General features: G+C 44.8%; 1 long non-coding RNA gene across 1 annotated transcript in view; it reads left to right on the forward strand.

Moving 5' to 3' along the window:
- The window catches only part of LOC128873726 (uncharacterized), a 60,520-nt gene that overhangs the window by 29,025 nt on the left and 12,167 nt on the right, over positions 1 to 19,328 (forward strand). The window contains exon 4 of the long non-coding RNA XR_008456473.1: positions 158 to 231. This is a non-coding gene — a long non-coding RNA (uncharacterized LOC128873726). The remainder of the gene's footprint in view (positions 1 to 157; positions 232 to 19,328) is intronic.

A 19,328-nucleotide genomic window follows, 5' to 3' on the forward strand; every position in this document is an offset into this window, starting at 1 on the left:
TATTCTTTGAAATTTTATTCCCAACGAGTTTTCCAATGAGCACCTCACGTCGTGTTTACGATAACATTGTATTTTATTCTAAAACTGATTTTTCTTTTTAAATCGTCGATGATTTGATGTCCTCGATTGCTCAAGAAAGTTAAACTTTATGTTTCAGAAGCACTCGAGAAATACAAAACAGTTTTCATCCGTGGAATGGTGCCAATCGTGTCGCTGGAAGAAACTCGAACGGTAAGTTTAAAAGTCGATACATTTATCTAGTAACTTTTACATTTCGTCGTCTTTCTAATGGAAATTCCCCTTCGACTTGTCACGGGACTGTGAACTTCAGGACTAATGTAGGAAATGGTCAATGGCACGGCAATTTAAATTGCCATCGTGAGATACTTATTCCGGCGCCGCACTAACGGTTAAATGCTTTCCAAAATGTATAGATCGAAAGCGATCCGAGAGTAAACTTGGTTGTACACGCATTTACGTGTGCTTCTATTCGTTTGCCCCGAATTATCTGGGATAATTTCGAACGCTGTTCGGTCGGTTCGGTGTTTGCTACGTTTCTAGAAGCATTCAGAGAGAATCTTTTCGTCCATTTCTCATTTCACAATTCTCTCGTTCGTACACCGTTTCAAATTCCAGCGCGAGAGCAAGTTTGTCGGATCGGGAAACATCTCACGCGCCCGATGTGCCAATCTCGTTGCCGAAGACGGACTTTAAGACGCCGGCAATGAATTTTTATGCGCTTAACGTCAGTCATTTGTTCCGTCTTGAAACGAGGAATGGTAATACTTAATCTCTCTAAAAATTCCGCCCGCAGTCGGTTCACGTAGATCCTTTTTCTAGAAAGGATATTTAAATGTATTACCGCGGAAGCAAGGGGGGCCGGGGGGGGGGGGGGGTCCTGCGAGAATATTTCCTGAAATTCATCTCGTTTGGCAGCGAAAGCAAATTATTCGCTATTTCATCCTTCTTGTTGTCCGAAGGTTGAAGCTTCTTGCGTTATCTTTTCAAGTAGCCCCCCGCGCTCTTTGTCCGGCGAAGAAAATTGTTCGCTCGAATCCCGAATAAAATTACGTTCCCTTCCTCTTGTTCCGCGTATGCTCGAAGCCTTCCAAAGGATCTCGTCGTTGAAATTTCTTTCTATTCGAGTCGCAACTAAACAAACTTACTGCGATCGCGATGCATTCTCCGTACAAGTAGATGCTTACCATCGTATGGGGATCCGAGGGTAAAGATATTCCTTGCGATAGCGCGTTTTGCTTTGTGCATTATTTGGACAACAATCGCAATATCGGCGCGTGGTATTCACCTTTCGTATACCGCCACTCTAGACGGAAGTACGCAGAACCTTGTAAAAAAATTCATGTTAAGCTGTTTTATTGCGCGCATACTTATTGTATGTTACAAGTCACACATTTCAGTCGATTTTTCTTGATAGCTCACGGACTATTAGCATAGTCTCTGTAGGAGAATTGGTGGCGGGTCCAGAGTAGAAATAAAAGTTTCCGAGGCAAACGGGCCCCGTGGCGTTTAATTGGTTTAAAGAATTGGATTTATCGCGGAACTCGTCACCTAACGTTACCGCGGGTTTCCGGCGCGTAGCAAAGGAGGCCAAAAAAGATTCCATCCAGATTTTTCCAGCGATGGGTCGCGTTATTGATTTCCGGAAAGGCTGACTCCGGTATTCCTGCCGCGAGGATGAAATTTGTACCAGTCACGGGTGTACCTCCTGGATTTTCACTTTACGGCCTGTCTCCCTTGTTTCGTACCCTCTCACGGTTCGGCTTTTTTCCTCGTTTTTTCCACCCTGCCGCTCTCTTTTTCTCGTCCTCTCACCTCTCACCTCGCCAGACCAAAGAGAAGCTGTACTCGTTGGAGCGGACGCGTTTGCTCTGCCATTATCTCGGCTCGGGGTTCTATTGCCCGAACGAAACGCGTGTAAAGTGAAACAAACGATTCCCTCGTTCCCGACGATGTGCGTTCGAGCCTCGCGCCGTTTATGGCGACGTATCAGCCCGCTTATCGTCCAAGACGAAGCGGAAAGGACCGAGAGCGGTCCAGCCAAACCCGTAAGTCACCCTCCTAATTTCATTTGCCTTTCGGATGACTCCAACCTGCCATCCGGACGGGATGAAGATTTATCGACGAGTTTGAATGGGCCGCGACGTCGACCCTTTATGGAACTCCGCGCTCAACCGAAAATCTAGTACACCCCTATCGCGGACAGACCGAGATTGATCTTCCGCGGGCGTAGCCGTGGATAGCAAAATTTCGCCCCAAGTTCCGAAAAGCGAACCCGTTATCGTCTGCTAACGAGCGCAGCTTTAAGATAGTTTGAGTCGTTTAACCCTCCGCTGCATAATGTTCTCGATCGAGAACACCGTGAAAATTAACAAGCACGTCTACTTTCTGACGCGTTCGGAGAGAATGTTATCAAGACAAGAACAGGTTGAGCGTAGATTTATTACAGAGAAATTGCAAGGAAAAGGCTCGGCTGTTCCGGGGGTTGCAAAACACGCTCTGATAAAATTTTCTACGTATCTTTTCAATTTAGAGATTGTGGTATTTTATATCGAGATTTAATCGACGTTTACGCGAAGGAAGTTGGAGGAAAAGGGTAGTATAGAATAATCGGTCTTATTGAAAAAAATAGACAATTTTTATTGCGTGTCGAAATGGCATCTTCCAAATTTCATGTAACATCATCATACGTGTTGCAAATCTTTCTCTCTTGTTTCTGGGGATGCAAATTTCTCTCCAAAGTTCGAAATGCGGTCCTGTTATCGGTTGCTAACGAGCGCAGCTTTACGATAGTTGGCGAGTCGTTTAAATCCATGGCCTGGTGGTATCGGCTTGCTTCGCGACGGTGCAGTCGAGTTTTGTACGGCAGTAATTGCCGAGAATAATTATGTTTAGTTTATCGATTCGGCGCGAATCGATTCGAACGAAATCGTTTATGCGGGAGTCAACGATCAAGAAGGATCTTGCTTAAGACGAGCTCCATTTCGAGCGTGTCATTAAGCATTCCCTCTTTCACATCCATCTTCGATTGAATATTTTATGTGGTTTTTTTTTTTAAAGCGGTTCGGAGTATTCCCGACGAACTTCGGGGGAAAAGTTTCTTCCTACCCTTACGATCCTCGTTACCTCTTCGCTCGCTCTCTAGTCCGTGCTCTGTATCGAGAACGAACGGGTAGAAGGAAATTTAATATTCGATCTCTGCTTCCTTCTCGAGTAGAACGATGTATGGGATGAGTCGTCGCGAGACAATTTTGCCAATATTCATGCCGTTCCCAGAAAACGAGCAAAAATTCTTTTTGTTTCATTTTTTTTTTTAATCTTAGGGAAGTGTTTATTGAAGGCATGTTTTAGGGGAGAGGAACAGGGAGGGACAAAAAAGGGTGAAGAAAGAATAGAGTATTGCATATGAAACGGATATAGTCAGGAAGGGATAAGAAGATTGAGAGGAGCATATTTAATTATTAGCTACATAAATTTATTGATCGTTTAATTGTTTTTTTCGTTTTAGTAAAATCATGGAAAACTTTGAGATTTGAATAAAGGGGTGGAATAGGGTGGACGGATGAGTGAGTTATCGAAGATGTAAAACCAAGTCACGTCTCTGAACTTAATGAACTTACTACTACTTTTTATAAAACATACTTTCCAAGATGTTGAAGAAGGGAAATTCGAGGACCTTCCATCAACGTTACATTACGTGGCAATTAACGTGATTGGCGATAGTCATCGAATCACCAATTGTATCAACACCTGCGACAATCTGCGCGTAACGCGTATTCACGTTTATCGGAATTCGAATGCCTTGTCGGCGATAATGCACATACTGGATTGATTACGAATTTGCTGTTATATCCGTGTACGTCACGGGGTTGGATTAAACGGCCTGAAAATGGATGCAATCAGCGGGTTGTCTGTCGATTTAGAGGGAAAAAAATATTGATTTTTACGCATTTAATCATTCGAAGCAAGTAATTATCTTTTCTTTAAATAACTCTAGATGTACGGACTATTACCGCGTCTCTGTTGGTAACAAAAGCAACTACAATTCATTAGCGATTCATCGTTTCGAATGTTTAATTTATTACAAACACGTTGGACCCTCCCTTCTCGTTGAAAAAGATTTTCCCTGGTCGATGCGCGTGCGTTTCATCGTATTATGCTTTCCCATTAAAGCCTGAATGAAAATCCTTATCCGTATAAACGCATTCAACGCGCACAAAACATATCCGCAAAGAACTCGTACGTTTCGTTGAATGTTAACGAAACTCCCGTCGGCGGTATGTTTAATCGATCGGATGCCCTCGAACGGGGGAACATTTACGATAAATGCAAACACTTCTCGGATGTTGTTTTATCGTAAATATTGTCAAATCTTATGAATTCGAACGCGTTTGTCAACTTTCTGTTGTTCTTTTTCTTGGACAACTCGGTTATCCTGTTTGTCGACGATAAATTATGGCTGGAGACGGTGCTCGTAGAAATTGAATTATTTCGATGGCTGCACGAGGAAATAGTTCGAAGACAACGCGACGGTTCAGGTTGAAATAACAGGTTGAAAATTAATATCGATATAATATATCTTAACGAGAATCAATAGAAATATTGTTCGACGTATTTGCTTTTAAGCGAAGGACGGTGTTCGCCCTTAGGGTTTCACTTCCGCGATCGAAATCGGACTTAAAACGAAAATAATCGATACCACAGCCTTCGACTGGCACGAGGGGGCTGACGCGTTAAAAAAACACGATTCAATCCGCGAAAGACGTCACCGAGCGGAACGAATGGTCGCCGCTCTTCGTCGTAGGCTCGTCGTCTTGTTGCAAAATTAGAGGGAGGCTCGGCTACGGAATCGATTCGCTATTCGAACAATTTCTTGCGTCACGGCTCGGTTTTATGAGTCGTCATTTCCTTTCTTCGCTCGCGCGCTCTTCCTAATTTTATTGACGCAATACACCGCGGGGGAACTGATTCCCCAGGTGTCAAAGCTTGCGCAACGACCGCCCACGGTAATCACGAGGTTCAAAGATTATCGTCCTTTCATTTCCGTCGTCAGAAGCCAATCAACGACGTCATTGAGAAACCTGGAGGGAAGGGAGGAATGAAACGTGGGTAGAGAAACCGTCGTAATTACCTTTGCTCATTATTGGCGATACATCGGAAGTAGAAATAGAAACATCGAGGGTCGACTCGTTGCTGCGATCGAACGCTGAATTAGCAAAATTATTGGCAGGAGTAATGATAATTCGATAACGTCGTTTAACAGTTCACAACTTAACACAAGTCGTATCAGAGACGTTGTAGGGCGACCGTGCCAAATGTAAATAAAATGTTTCAGAGGCGTTGTAAATATTCTTAAATATCTAACGCGGGGCTTCCTTAAGCGGTAAGGTCGTGAAGATTCCATCCGCTAACTTTTTGTCATTCCACTGAATATTTATCTCTTTACAGCGGAATTGATACTTAACTGTAATAGGGGTTGATTCGCGATAAAACTTTTAACGGGAGAAGTTAATTGGGAATACAATACGAGGTCTGTTACTTAACGAGCCGTCGCGAGAGCCGGACAATAAGGTAATGGTAAAACGGCGTACTTCTCTTTTCGCTTTAAAGGTTAACCGATATCACAGAAATGGTATCATTCAAGAATTATATAACCATTTGCTTCAAGGATCATATTATTGGCGTATACTGCCGGTAAGTGATGAAAATGAATGGTACGAATGTCGGAATATAATCAAATGCTAAACGTCAGTCAATATCAGCGAGTTCGGCAACTTCTCGTAGACCATGCTTTGGGTCGACGAAATTGTTGTTATCGATCCTGTCAGAGGAAAAGAAATTTAGAATATTTCCGTGTCTCGTTCTCAACACTTCGCTGCACGATTCCTTGAAATTTAATAAAGCACATTACAATCGCCACGAATATCTATTACGATCGTATTAATTTGGCCACGTCTGCGATAGCGCGATGCGGGAAACTCGAGGGAAAAGGAAGATTTTCAAGCTTCGAGTACTCCGTTTGGACGGAAAATGGATTTTTCGCATCGCAGGAAATAACGCGCGAATCGAGTGACGTCTCTCGATCGAACCTGGGTTGTAACATGCTCTCAAGACGTATCGTAGCTCCGGGAACACCGAGAAAATAGGGGCGAACTCGATCGTGGACAGGACGGAGATGTAACGAGGGAAGAGGGATGTCGTGGTTCGATCGAACCACGGAGGATCCATCGCTGCTCTCGTAGAAGTCACCACCTGTCGTGAAAACGTTAGAGTGACACGGTACATATAACGCGTTCGTAAATTTGCTGCTTGGTTCAGTAAGATCCTGGAAAATTTCAAGGCGTTCAAGGCATTCAAGGTATTCGCGACTTTCAAGAGTTCCGAGAATCTGCAACACTTTCAATCATAGCAGGTTTGTGGAACGTCTGAAACGTCTGGAAACTGCTTGATTTTGACTCTTTGACTCGAGATGTCCTAAAATAGTTTGCGTACCGACTCTATCTGAAAGAACCTCGTTTCTTCCATTAGCGAGCTTTCCGTTAGCAGTGACAGGAATGTCGTTCCGAAGTGACAATTACAACAACGAACACGGATTGCCGTTTAGATCCGATTAAATGTACACGATTCTTCTTCGATACACGGCCCTAGGAATATTCTCAAGACGAGTCGTTCAAGCCTGATCACGTTATCGACAGACGTATAACATAGTGGTTTGCTGGAACCGCAGAGGATCCGTCGCTGCTTCCGTGAAAATCACCACCTGTCGCGAAGACGAAGGAGTAGGTGTGAAAGCAAATCGACCGTGAGCAGAGAGAAAGAGACACGGGGAATAGGGAGGAAACGGTGAACACCGTATAAATGAAATTTCACCGTGGTATCAGGCAAAGGACAAGCTAGTAAGCTAGGTTGAAGACGAGCTTCTCTGGTCTTTGCAGGGATTCGTCGATCCTCGGCGTCAACCGTGGATCTTTGGATCGTGGTTTCGGATTTTTGTTCGGATCTCCGACCTGTACCGTCTCTCGAGAACATCGACGACATCGTTGTCTCGTCGTCGACGATTCGGCTTGAAATATTCGCGCAAACAGTCCCGTTTACCGGAGTCGGGGGCAAAACGGCAGGCGGACAGGGGTTTCGATGGAATGAAAGTTCAGAGAGCATTCGACGCGATATAACGCTACCGACTGGTCGCGATAACGATTACTGTAATGACGATAGGAACGGTATTATCAGTGTCACTGGCACTGTTCGCTGCACAAGAGGGCTAAGAAATGTTGTTCGATTTGCTGGCTGGTTAAACGCTATCAGAAAATTTAATCGAACGACGCTGTACTCCATTGAAACTGGATTAGAAATGTTGGTTTTCGATTAATGAAACTACAGAGGAAGTAAAATGGATATAAAAATCCGCTTTCACATTATTTTCGGCGAATATAAATTCATTGGATAGAAGTTTGCATCGATGACGTGACGTGACGTATTTAATTCAGAGATCGAAACTTACTCGCGTTTTAATTCTTCATGAATTTAAATCCGGATAGTTTCGTCTGTGTAGTTTCGGGTTTCCGTTTTCAGTTGTACCTATTTGCCAATAATTTTAGATATGTTTATAGTTGTCACGCTGGGTAAATGGCTTTTAAGCGTAAAAGGAAATTAAGTTTCAGTAAGATAGATTGATCCTTGGCGAAAATAAAAGCCTTCCGAGAGTGATTCTCCTTCGGTCCCACCGTTTAGACTCGTTCGCTGATGACGGCGAAAAGTTTACGTTAAAATGGAAATTGCGTTGTATTCTCATGTCGGGACTGAAAAACCAGTCGCGAGGAAATTGCGACGCGTAGCGTGCATCCTAAATATTTACTCGGCTCTCGCCGTTACATCGTGCAGATATTCCGTTTGCGACTGAGAAAACACGCATGTCTACCACCGTTCTACGGACTGTCGTCGCAACACCCCCAGGCGAACAACGTGGTTCCTCGTACCCTCGCCCAAAGCTGAAAGCGCCCGACAAACTTGTCTTTTGACTGACATCGACAGCCACGGGCTGACCTCGATTCTGGTCACTGTTCGCGGTGGGAACTAATGAGAATAGCGTCACGTGTGTTACCAGGGTGGCCCATAAATCTTTCGCTTTTTCTACCATTATTTTCGCACGAGTTTGACATGCGCCGTAAAGAGGAACGATCGAAGTCTGATTATATTATCGTCGTATTATACGATATCTCTATTGGCTAATGTCCAGTTAATCATAAATTAATTTTGATTGGTCGGTTACAAACCTGAACGTCGAATAAGTACAGCCGATCGATCGTTATTCTAATTAAGCCGACTCGCCCGAGGTATCGTACCGGGAAAATTTTGACTCGCCCCGCTCCGATGTAGGTCAACTACTCGATATCTCTTTCCGATAACTCGTTTCCATTAGGGGAACGTAACCTTGCGATTTATTCACCCCGTCGAGCAAACTATAACCCGCTGAGTACTCTTTTGTCCACGTTAATGATTTACAAAGTTTGTTTCAATAATTCTGGCTGTCAGGCTGGGACTGACAGAGCTGACTTCAAGGTCTCGCCGTATCGGAAATTTATTTATCGTCAACAACAGTGCAAACTGGGATTCCTGGAGAATCGAGCAACCACGAAACGGTCGTTGACTTTGTTGTCAAATTTTCCAAATGGTTCGACTCTAGTGTCAATTTTCAAAACAAATGAACGATGCGTTCTTATTTACATACATTCTCCATCGCAACAGCAGGCTTCCAACAGCAGGCTTCGGGACAGATATATAACATTCTGTCGTATATGTTGTATTCTTGGATTGGTGTCCTGTTAATTACAGGAAAAAAGTTCTGTTTACTTCCTTGATCCCTTCTAAGAGAAATGGTTGGAATGTACCATTGGAAGGTCCGTCAACGTCCGTTGCGTGTGAAAAGTATCGTCTCCAATTGATAAGCGTCGAAATCAAAAGTCGTTCATTCTGGGAAAGCGTTGGCCCCGAATCGAGCAATCAGCGGGGACGATCGGTCAACGTCAGTCCCTCGACATAATGATCCAGCAGCAGCGGCTTAAGATTATTTCGAAAACCGCCAGGTCACCGAAATCCGTCCGAGCGTTTTCTTCGTCGTTGTCCCGGCGCCGATCCGGCAGAACTTTGGTTAAAGTGCTTGCGTAATGAAAGCCTTTTAGATGGTAGCGTGACACTGCGAAGTTCTCAGGGCAAGGAAATTCGAACGGTTACTTTGAGGGATATCTCCCCGGCAGAGCAACTTCGGCGGAGCTTAGGTCAACGGCCGAATTAATGTGCAAACTTCAACATAATAGTTGCTCCTCTTAGGGGTCTTAACTATCGAGTGGTTCCCTAAACTCCTTCGGACAACTTCATTAACTGCTGGCATACGTTATGCCGTTCTTTGTTCTCCGATTCTCCACGAATACTTCCAGGCTCTGCAATTTCGCCGACTGCTTCGAACCGTTCTCGTCGCGCGGAGTTTCGTTGCGAGTTCGGCCGGTTAACTATTCGCGAGTTCGGAGACGATAAGCTTCCGGTCAACGTCTAGACGTCGTCGTCGACGCAATTATCACCTGTCGATACCTTCACTCCGCTGTAAGCATTGTCTCAAGTTGATCCCCTCCACCAATTATTGATCGAACCGATACCATGGAAAATCGGCTGCAAACGTTTCGAAAAATATCTCTATTTACTTGAATAGTAAACGAAATACTTCCTGAAATTCCTTTTAAACATTAATCTCAGTCTGTCACCCATCGCAGGCGCACCGAACCCCGACCAAATACACGCAAAAAAGAGTGCACTGGCCATGAAACGAGTTAGCTTTTTATCCAGTCGATAGCGCCGGCCGATACTGAGCTGTTTAAATATTAATATGCCAGGTACGCGCACTGGTACCCACCGAGCTGGATTCAGTTAGCAGCGGCCGTAGCGAATTAATAACGACCAGAAATAGTAGGCGGGAATTGCTCGCGTAATTTTCACGGCAATTATGTAAAACACAGTCGGTTTTGTCCGCGGCGCATTAGCGTTTGTAACCGAGAATAAACCGAGTCGGGTACGATTCGTTTGCGAGCGTCGCGGGCGAAATCAATTACGCGCGAATAATCGCCCCGACGACGCGGCTTGGTCGATGGTCGCGCATTTACAAATTGTTTATTATGTATAAATCTGTATTATCGAACGATCGATGCCCCACCCCTTCGTTCCACCCGAGGCAACGAAGCTCCGCGAGGATGGAGAACGTGGGTGCTCTTCTGTCGGGGATAAATGCGTTTCTGAACGACCGGGAACGAGTTCCATCGAGAGCATTCGATAGCTGCAATTTACCGGCGATAATTTCATTCAGCCAGTTTATCATTGCCGGGGATATTTTTCCATTTATACGAGTCGCGTTTGGCGGAGAACGTTGCCGTCTCTCGTAAAAAGACATTTGAATTCTGGCTTGACATCAATTGAAACTGCCTCATATGTAGCTGTCGTATTATTTAATGGAGATTGTTCAGCTGTTCTGAACATTATGGAACTGCTGAACTTGAAAATCGGGCTACAGATAAAAAATTACGCCGATAGCTACGACAACGCACGGATGAAGCGGCAAGCCAGTTTTGGAACTAACAATTTTTTTTTTTTTTGGAAATTGAGGTTCATCCGCATTTCATATACATGATATAGAAGAATTTGTTTTATTTTATGTTTCTTAAGTTTTCCAAGGACACCAGGTGCCTCGCCGTTTTGACAGAATCCTTCGCTTGTCACTATTACGTATATTCAAATTACATCTACAATGCCACATTTTATTCTGTGAACGTCCCTTTGTGTATAAAAAAAGTTTCAATAACAAAAATAAATTATATCTCGAAATAGATTGGAAAGAATCATTAGGTGGACCAGCCTCCCCTCTTAAATATTCTCGTTTTTAATTGGGTCGTAATATGTCCATCGCCATAAATTCTGTCATATTCGGAGTTTTTGCGGGACGCATTAAATCGTTTTTATTCAAGCTTAACTGCTCGCACGCGGACGTTTATGATCGTGCAATTATCCAGACTACAGGCTACCGTGTTACCCCCAAAGTAATAGAAGCCGTAATTCCACGGAGAGTTGATGGTTGCGATTTTCTAGCGTCGAGTAATCCATCGTCGTAATTCTCTCGAACGTTCGTCTCTGTTCAACATTTTCCTTCCCGCCATCTCATTTCGTAAATAATGTACGTCGAACGTTAATGTATCGACAGATTTCGGCGAGGAATATATGAAACGTGAATTTAACGAATCGTCGGAATCTCCATTTATCGGGGTCCTCTCATTAATTAATATTGTTCGATTTCCCACGGTTTACGAGATCGAATAGATATAATTTATCATCATCGGGCGCTGTCGATGATTTTTCGACTCTTAATTATCACCTAAATGAACGAGATTACGTTGAATAAAGTCGTTCGTTTCGTCGGTTCACGATAAATTTCCGTACCACTGAAATTTATCTCGACCAGCCAGCATTCTACAAATTGACGTAATTCGATGCATCGCCATCGGCCGGAAATTTAATCGGGAATTACACGTTTTTTGCGCTCCTTTCGATTGAAATTTGCTAAATGCAACCAAGCATTGTCGGGTATATATATATATATATATATATATTTTTTTTTTTTAATCCTCGTTTCAGCCGCGTAGTTGAGTGGTAGGTCCGCGGCAAACATTATTTTCTCCTCTTCGTTTTGCCATGCTTTTTCCATCCCGAAAAATTGCGTATATACCGGGCGGAAGGGGAAAAAAATGAAAATCAGTGTTTCGACAGAAACGCACTCGAGCGCGAGAGACATGCGGGGTGTCGGCGTCGACGCATTCGGTTCGTCGACACGTTTTGTTTTCTGGTCCCGTGTCAGACCAGTCAATTAACGTGCTTCGTCTTTCTATTTTGCTCCCGTTGGGGTTTGTTTCGCACGCGGCCCACACTATTTTCACCCCCGTGGTCCTGCCCCCTCGGCGCGACTCGTACGAGCCCCAACACTTTGTTTTGATCACGTCACACCGCCAGGAGGATTGTCGACTTCCCTCGGGACGCACGGCGTACTTTTTAATTGCACTCCCAATTAGTGCACGCGTCCGATCAAGAAGTACTCCACCTGCGGTCTCGCCTCCGACGAAACACGTGTCCAATTATCAACCACCCTGCGATCTCTCCAACTCGATCGCCGAACGGGTCTTTAGTTTTCGGTCGTTTCAATCCACGGGACTCCTTCGAGCAATCGACACGCGAGGATCGAGGATGTCTCCACCTCCTTCGTCTGCCCTTTGTCAGCGGTCTTTCGGGCCTTCGTTGCAAACTCCTTCGCAAACATTCGCGATTTATTTCCTTTCGTATCTTCCTCCGAGTTAGTTTATGTTTTCTCGTTTTTGTCTCTTTGTAGGATCGACTCGAACTCCTTTCGCGCTGTTTGATAAGCAGTAATTGTATTTTTCCGAGGGAAGAAAGTTTTATTGCTAATCCAACCTTGGCCGGTTTAATTGTTCTTCGCGGGGAACTCGGCTCCTTTGTTTCTGGCTTCCTTTCGCGAGAAAGTTTGTTTCTTCGTAAAGTTTTTTACGAATATCTCGGAAGCTAAGGCCGAGCGGCGGTAACATGTATAGTAGAAAGTTGTTCAGAATGATGGCCTTGACAACATATTTCAATGTCACCAGAATCAGCGAGGAGGGTAAACTTCTAAATAATTACCTTTATTTCGATGGAGTCCTCGTAGTATGAAAATATTATGTATTCATATCTTACTAATCTGCTCCACGTGGCCAGCTATGCCTCTAATGATCCTGCACGTGCAACGTATTCCTCAGAGATGTAGTCTAAGAACGGTATTTAATCGCTACTGGTGCAAATATTAAAAGAGATTTTTCTTCTTCGATCGTTTGCCGGAGCTGCCACGACTTTCTAAAGAACTCGATCGTTCCCGGCGCGCAGCCTGTTTACGACCATTACAGATTCGCGGGCAGGATTAAGTGGATCGGTCCAGATGCCGAGCGCTCTAATATTAAATTTTATTCTATCGATGTTCCCCGTAGTTCGTAAATTTTCTTCGCGAAGGACGCTTCTCGCAGAAGGGAAGACGTAAGATGAGGCCCTGTCACGACTGTCGAACACTGCACCAATTTATCAAGGAATAAGAACTAATTGTCCTCTTCGAAAGATGACAGTTGGCCACCCTAATGTATAACAATATCTCTCGCGTGGCACGGATTTTACGCTTCATTCGAGACCCTTGCAATCTACCTGGATGATTCAGGATGTTCTCGAGTCTTGAAAGTCGTATCGGGTGGCGTCCAGCGAATAGCTCCCTGTAAAGTCTCCGCGCGTTTGTAAACGAGCTCGATGCACTGAATATGGACTTACCCCCGTTATATTTTTCACCGATGATGCGCGTCGCGACGTAGTAAAGCCTACAACTCAGAATGCAATATACAGAACGTAAGAATATCGCGTGGCATTGCACGATCGTATATTCTCCTTTTGAGCGTTCCCACCGTTCCTTCCTTCAACCATCTGCTAGAGGTATATTTTTCTTCGATGTAATCCGAAAGGAAGTTGACGTTCTTCCAGCAGGCCACACGATCACGCGGGAAGAAACGTTATCACCTTCCGAGTTCGATATAGGATTAGATATCGGATCGTCATAAAAAGCCATAGGGAAGAGAACTTCTTCACCTTTATATTTTTGGCAACAGCCTGTACAAAATTGAGAAGTATGAAAGAGGTGAGTGTCCCAAGTCAAGTCCAAAATAGACGATCTTAGTAACTCGTTTGATTTCAATAAATATAACAAATTACTGAGTTCGTCGCATACCGTTAACTATTCATTTGCATCTTCCGAGAAAGATGTAATTTTAACGTCAGTCGTTTCTATCGTTAAACATTTATAGGACTAGACGTCTCCGAATAGAAGTGTTTCATATTAATTATATTCATATTTTTTGCAACTGAATATAATATTTTCTTTGCTGCTTCAGTAGCATTAAACTCTTGCGTCCAATTTGCACATAAAGTAATTTCAGTGACTTTAAAAAATTGTACAAACTGAAACAACGTAAAAAAACGCACGAACTTTTGCTTCACCCTAAGATTATCGTATTTGGAATATTTAGCTATAATTTCGCCGACATTGTATCCGTAATCTGTCGTACACATAACCAACAAGATTGTTCTCGTCTCTTTGATGTCCTGTCTCGCTGAATCTCCCAAAGCCTCGCGGTTGTTAAGGGTGGCTTTCTCGGGATGCGGCCTGTTCTGCTTGACAGCTGGGAAACGGTTGTTAAGACGTTTGAATTCACTCGCCATTTTCGCGTTTACGTTGCCCTCGAAGAAAAAAGAAAAGAAAAAAAAAAGAATAAAAGGATCGTTAGGCAGGTAAGGGCGGGACTTCACGGACTGCGCTAACTAGCCCGCTTATTATCGCATAGGAGACGGCTAACATCGGCCGTGGGACGACGTCTAGCTCGGTAGCAGAAGAGGAGAAAGTCTCGGGGGCGCCGGAGGGACGCTAGGATGACATTAACAAATGATTGCACGGCTGAGCTTCGGCCGCCCGTTCCCTTTCCTCTGGTCCCTACCTGCAGCCGCCAGTTCACCCGGTCTCCCACTCTCTTCAACCCCTGCGAGCGAGCCGCCACGGCTTAACCGACCCCGGGACCGCGCATTCGCGAAATCTGGGCAAACTTTCGTCATAAATAAAGGGTAAACAACGACGCCTACCACCCCGAAGCCGGTGGTGGCTCCAGCCACCTAAGTCACTCTACTTCTCTGCTCCCTCCCCGTCAACCCCCCTCGCTTTTCTCGCTTCTTCTTTTCAGCCGCTTGGCGAACTTCCGCCGCCCTCGAAACACTCGACGCTGAAACTTCGAGGTCGCGACGCGTCGAGATATCACTTAATTGATACGATTCTTGGAAGGATTGTGCACGCTTCTCAGTGCACGCTCGATCTCTAATGGCTGCAGGTTGGAAACAGGAAACTCGCGGTAGACCGACTTTAGAGTGATTTTCTTTTAATCGATATTTTCGCAAGCAGAGAAATTGTGAATACACGGTGTAATGTGCGATGCATGGTAGGCGAGACGCTCCTTAGGGGTGAGTATTCCTTTGATGCGTTCCAAGGGTCGGTACCTAGAGTTGAGAGCCGCAGCTGACCCCACCCCACACAGGTGATGGCTTTGTAAAACGACAAACGGGCGCTTAATAACTGATTATTAGTACCAGTGACCACTGGTAGGGGTTACTTCTTATTCTAACGAACCCTCACACAGCCGACCATGAAAGAAAATAAAAAAGACAAGAGCTCTCCATTATTACATTTCATCGAGGCAAGTACTTGGGCCCCTCGTTTAAACTCTGGTCTCGAGCTTTTGTAAGGATCTTGCTTCTGGGTCCTGTATTTCCGGGGAAGTCCCCGTCCTTAGGGATAAGGCGAGAAAACGATTCCTTTTTCTTGCTTTCATCGAACCGATCCCCACGCAATTAATTCGAGTCACGGTTTCTATTACGTGTATCGCCGATTCCATTCCACTTAATCGAGCGTCGAGCGCAGCCTTCTTGCCGCCGCGTTGCGGGCATCGGTTGCGAACGGTAATTGGACGCGAAATATATACGATAAAACGCGATACAGATAATTTACGGCGCTGTAAAGTGGCACCCCCGCTCGAAACCGTACATCGTGCCACCGTGAAGGAGACAAAAGCCGATGTTGAGCGTCGTTTTGCGTAGGCTCGATATTATTCGAATATTTATTGACGAGTATTTGACACCTTTTATATGGAGAAAGCAAGAGTATTGCAAAGATATCTATAAAAGATACATTTCCAATTTTCAAAACATGGAACTATGCGGATCTGCTTAAGTCTGTTCCCGCGAAACGATCCCGTTACGATGCCTCGCGTCTACTCATTATATTTCAAAGCCTCCGTTTTCAGATTACGCTGCGTTATACGCGTATTCTGGATTCCTGTTTCTCGATGATGCGAACGAGACTTTTCGAGGAGTCGAGCACTTAAGGAAATGAACCCGCTCGAACGATCATGGAAGAGAGACGTTGAAACGAAGGTACGATTGTATCGTCGTCGAGGGTTCGATGATTGACCAATTGTTCTTAATTGTGCCGCTTGAGTTTCCACCTGTTTTCGTTGTTCGATTCGAGGCGCATCGGTAATCAAAGACCACGAGTGCGAAGAGAAAAGTGCTCGACTCCGGCCGATGTTCGCATCAAACGATCGTCGAGTGGTGGCCAGCAACCAGCTAGTCGTTCGAATCGATAGGTCGAGGAAACAGACAAATTCGATTTTCTTAACGATTCTACGGGAAAACTGAAAACACAGCCTCGTTTCGTTGCACCAAGTAGATTCCAACGTAGCAAATGCGTTACACTCGTGAATATTTGCTCGTCCAAGATTAACATCACCAGTCAGACTTTGTCTCGCAATAGAAAGGTAACTGCCAGCTTTACAGCAGCTATTCAACCCGGTCAACGATGTCCCGATTCATCTCTTGCTAAAGTTCCTCTTTTTCTTCAAATTCATCCTCGTCATTCCCTTTGCCCCATGCGATTGCGACGCAGCCTCGGCTACGACACTTCAATTAATCTGCATAGACTCTTCAATGCAGAAGGACGATCGCGGGACATTGAGTGCAGCTCTATTTGTCTCTCGGACAGGAATTAATCCGCCAAAGTGACGCGAGGCAATGCAAGAAACTCGAGAGCCAGCTTCTTCTGACTGTCATTCCTGCAAAATAGTTTCCTCTCGCTTTTTCATTCCGTATTTTTCCCAGAGATCATTTCAACGTCCGTCGAGCTCTCTTCCCTTCGGTTCGAGGATGTGCGTGGCCGAGCCGTCAACGTGTCCGAAATGCCGTTCGATTCGTTTGGATAAATCTCGGTTGCAAAAATCGCTTGGCGCAAACAGAATTAGCTACTTTCCTCTGGTTGCCTCGTTACGATTCGGTGATGCAGAGCGACGTAGAATTCGGCAAAGGGGATGTTCAGGATTAAATGACCTGGCCGTGCATTCCCACGCGTCCGTGTCCCCATTAGACCCTACCCATCTGTCATACTCATCAGGAACGACCCTTGTTTTCGTTCCTTAAGTGGACTCTCGGCAGGAAAAAATGTATTCCGCACCCGTTGGCGCGGCAAACTCTGCGGGATCCTCGTGGATCTCGCGCAAACAATGTTTCCGAAAAACAGGCTCCATACAGGATGCTTCATAGGTGGTACTTGCTTGATTAGTGGACATAGGGGCGCGAAAACGATTACAAGAAGTCACGTAAACGTGTGTCCTGTTCGATCTGGTGTCTGTTTGAAATAGTGATAGATGAGGAACTCTCTCAAAGTATGATATCTTGAAAATATTCCCTACAAATTTCAAGTTAATCGTAAATCAATCAAGTTAACGATAAATATTTTGTTTTGAAATTTTTGTCGAGTAAAGTTAAAACATAGTATACTATTGTCAAAAAAAAATTATTCAAAATTTTATAATGGCGCCTAGATCAAAATCTAAAGCAAGAGCTAATCGTTCCAAATAATACAAAAGTTCAATTGTTACGGTTCGGAGTTCTACGAAGTCTTTATTCTGTCTAATTCGCCAATAAAATTCACGAGCCGCGACGTTGGAGATCGCGCGGTTGAAAAGAAAGAAACAAAAATTGACTTTTTGTAGCCGTCGCGTTTGCGGTTCGCGGCGCCATTGTGCTATTGTCCGGTACTTCTGACAGCAAGCCTTTCAAATTCATAAAGCTTTTCCCAATATTCGTCCGATGACGTGACATCACGTGAACCAATCCCCTTTCCTCTTTCCTGTCCCGTACGTTCGACTATCGGCCAGATCGAACGCGAGCCGCCTTTCAAAGCGGACGACAAATTAGACGGCAATTTGCACCTTCACGATCCTTGCTCGCGGTCGAATACCGAGGGTTCCTAAATGGACCTCGCATTGAACGCGCTGATTGTAGGATTTCGTCTTTCGATACGGGAACCTCCTCGAATCGCTTCGAATTTCCAACCAGTTCGTGCCATTATAAATACTTTCGCGCCACGTAGCACACCATTTACCGGCGCCGATTTACCAGATCGAGTCGAGAGTTATCCTCGGTTTATTTTTCAAGATATATACAGCGATAACAAATGAATCTGTCCTTGGATTTCATCATTTCAGGTTTGTTCGTTTCTTTAGGCCTTTTGGAACAGATACAGAGTTACTTGAATTATAGTACTTTTAGGACGTTCATCGTCGTCGCATTATCGACTCGCCCTCGTGTACCAAAGTATCGTGAATTTCTCCTTACCTCGCGTATCGATTTTAAAATTTATTAATTCGTAAACCCCCCGTTTCGCCATAGAATCGCCTGGGATTTATGAAGCCTGGGGTTGGCGCAGGATGCCCTCCGGGGTGGAGGAATGTTATTCCGAGAGGAGATTCCTCGTTTACGAGGGAAGTCCCTATTCGCGTGGGTCGAAGGTCGAAGCCTTAAGAACAACGATCCTGTGGTGAAAAATGAGACTCGGTGTGCGTGGTCTCTGCCTTCCTGACCGCTTGCTCGAGCGACCTTGCTCACGTTTCTATTCCGTTACGAGCCTAATGTCGCCATTCACGTGGTCACCCACGGAAAATTGATTCTTCGTGACGTACGCTCATCTCAAAATTAATTTTCTCCACGGTCTTAGAATTTCGTTAATTTCCTTCGAATTGGACCTGTATAAAACAGTATAAAAGAAGGCACATGATCTACAAAAAAAAAAAAAAAAAAGAAATTGAAACGTTATATCTCCACCGTACCGAACCTCGGGTACCACGCACGAGCCACTTTGTACTTCGCGTCGTTCCGCCAATTAAACTTTCCATCTTCCTGACTGATCTCGATAGCTGGCGTGCGGTAGTATCGACGTTTCCCGGTCCACTTTCTCGTTTTTCTCCCGCGGCTTCAATTTATCGAGGCAATTAATTAACAACGATCGCGGAAATAACCGGCTCGCAAAGAAACAATATTCGATCGGGAACTTCCCGAAAGTTTACCCTGTTGAAAATCCCAGGGACCTGCCGCGGTGGTCGGGCTCTTAAAGTTTCGGGGAATCGGGTCGGCGAGCGACGAGAGCTGAGAATAAACGAGGAAATACAACGAGGAGAACGGCGAGACCGGCGATCTCGGAGGAAAAAGTTGCCAGGATTAATTTACGAGCCGAGATGGGTTTGTACCGATATCACTGGCGATCAATTAACGGAATGAACCTGGGCTTGGCTAGCCAAAGGAAGACCGTATCCGTTTTCTCCGCG

Source organism: Hylaeus volcanicus, chromosome 3 (genome assembly GCF_026283585.1).
Source record: "Hylaeus volcanicus isolate JK05 chromosome 3, UHH_iyHylVolc1.0_haploid, whole genome shotgun sequence".
NCBI classification, from domain to species: domain Eukaryota; kingdom Metazoa; phylum Arthropoda; class Insecta; order Hymenoptera; family Colletidae; genus Hylaeus; species Hylaeus volcanicus.